The sequence below is a fragment of the Oncorhynchus mykiss genome, chromosome 25 (assembly GCF_057628025.1).
Source record: "Oncorhynchus mykiss isolate SJ-2025 chromosome 25, ASM5762802v1, whole genome shotgun sequence".
Taxonomy (NCBI): Eukaryota; Metazoa; Chordata; class Actinopteri; order Salmoniformes; family Salmonidae; genus Oncorhynchus; species Oncorhynchus mykiss.
Genome location: NC_143046.1, coordinates 19,597,563 through 19,599,997, shown reverse-complemented (window position 1 = coordinate 19,599,997; position 2,435 = coordinate 19,597,563).

Here is a 2,435-nt window from a genome sequence, read left to right as displayed (position 1 = left end):
ATTTAGAGTGAAAAAAACACACAGCTCTTTCCGTTGTCCATGCCAGCAGCCCAACCCAAGTCTGTTGGGGGAGGGGGGGAATAATATAACTGGCATAATATAACTGGGGATAATATAACTAGATAATATAACTGGCAACTGTTGCCATGTCTTACAGAATATACCATGATTGTTAGTAGTGTAAATTGTTAGCCATAAGTGAGAAATTTGTCAGATTTCATTGTAATTTATATTGACATTCACATATAATTTGTGTTGCTTCAAATAAAATCTAACAACTGAGTTGATTGAGTATGCTACTCAACATGCCTCTTATACACTGAACAAAAATATAACAACATGTAAACTGTTGGTGCCATGTTTCATGAGCTGAAATAAAAGATCCCAGAATGTTTACACACAAAAATATTATTTCTCTAAAAGGTTGTGCACGAATGTGTTTCCATCCCTGTTAGTGATCATTTCTCTTTTGCCAAGATGATCCATCCACATGACAGGTGTGGCATATAAAGAAGCTGAATAAACAGCATAATCATTACACAAGTGCAACTTGTGCTGCGGAGCAATAAAAGGCCACTCTAAAATGTTCCGTTTTGTCAAAACACAATGCCACAGATGTCTTAAGTTTTGAGGGAGTGTGCAATTGGCATGCTGACTGCAGGAATGTCCACCAGAACTTAATTTAAATTTCTCTACCATAAACTGTCTTCGTCATTTTAGAAAAATGTGCAGTCTGTCTAAACCAGCCTCACAACCACAGACCATGTATATGGCGTTGTGTGGGCGAGAAGTTTGCTAATGTCAACGTTGTGAGCAGAGTGCCCCATGGTGGGGGTGTGGTTATGGTATGGGCTGTCATAAGCTACGGACAACGAACTCAATTGCATTTTATTGATTGCATTTTGAATGAACAGAGATACCGTGACGAGATCCTGAGGCCCATTGTTGTGCCATTCACCCGCCGCCATCACCTCATGTTTCAGCATGATAATGCTCAGCCCCAAGTCGCCAGTGGTGGAAAAACTATGCAATTGTCATACTTCAGTAAAAATAAAAATACCTTAACATAAAATGACTCAAGGAGAAGTGAGTCCCCCAGTAAAATACTACTGTGGTAAAGGCCTAAAATAATTTAGTTTTAAATATACTTAAGTATCAAAAGTAAATGTAATTCCTAAAATATATTTAAGTATCAAAAGTAAAAAGTATAAATAATTTCAAATTCCTTATATTAAGCAAAGCAGACAGCACCATTTTCTTGTTTTTGTTAATTTACGGATAGCCAGGGGCACTCCAACATTTAGACATCATTTATAAATGAAGCATTTATGTTTAGTGAGTCCGCTAGATCAGAGGCAAAAGGGATGACCAGGGATGCTCTCTTGATAAGTGTGTGAATTGGACCCTTGTCCTGTCCTGCTAAGCATTCAAAATGTAGCGAGTACTTTTGAGTGTCACGGAAAATGTATGAAGTAAAAATTACATTATTTTCTTTAGGAATGTAGTGAAGTAAAAGTAAAAGATGTCAAAAATATTAATAGTAAAGTATAGATTACAAAAAAAACTACTTAAGTAAAAATACTTTAAAGTACTACTAGTACTTTACACCACTGCAAGTCGCAAGAATCTGTAAACAATTCCTGGAAGCTGAAAATGTCTCAGTTCTTCCATGGCCTGCATACTGCATACCAGACATGTCACCCATTGAGCAAGTTTGGGATGCTCTGGATCAACTTGTACAACAGCTTGTTCCAGTTCCGGTCAATATCCAGCAACTTCGCACAGCCATTGAAGAGTGGGACAGCATTCCACAGACCACAATCAACAGCCTGATTAACTCTATGCCAAGGAGCTGTGGCGTGCCGCATGAGGCAAATGGTGGTCACACCCCTACTTTTTTTTATGGTGTCTGTGACCAACAGATGCATATCTGTATTCCCAGTCATGTGAAATCAATAGATTAGCGCCTAATGAATGTATTTAAACTGACTGATTTCCAGATATGAACTGTAACTCAGTAAAGTCTTTGAAATTGTTGCGTTTCTACTTTTGTTCAATATAATTCAGTGCATATCTTTCTACGATCCAACAGATACACATGGAATTAATCAAGATCAGAGGTGTTCATGCAACATGGCTTTTTAAACAAGATGAATATGATTTTATTTCTGTATCCTTGAGACAAATATGTTTTTTGAAAATCTTAAGAATAATCCAGTGGAAATTCAGACAGTTACAATGGCCTTGAACCTTGCATCTATTGTCCCATCTAGTGGAGGTATTTGGTAATGCATCCATTTTCCTCCTATTTGAAAAAGCCTGTCATATCTCATTTTAGTAATCTAATCACACTGTATAGGAGAGCCTAGAAGCCTGGCACACAAGACTGATCATATCAGAACTTGGACAGGATGCCAACGGACAAAGACATCAAA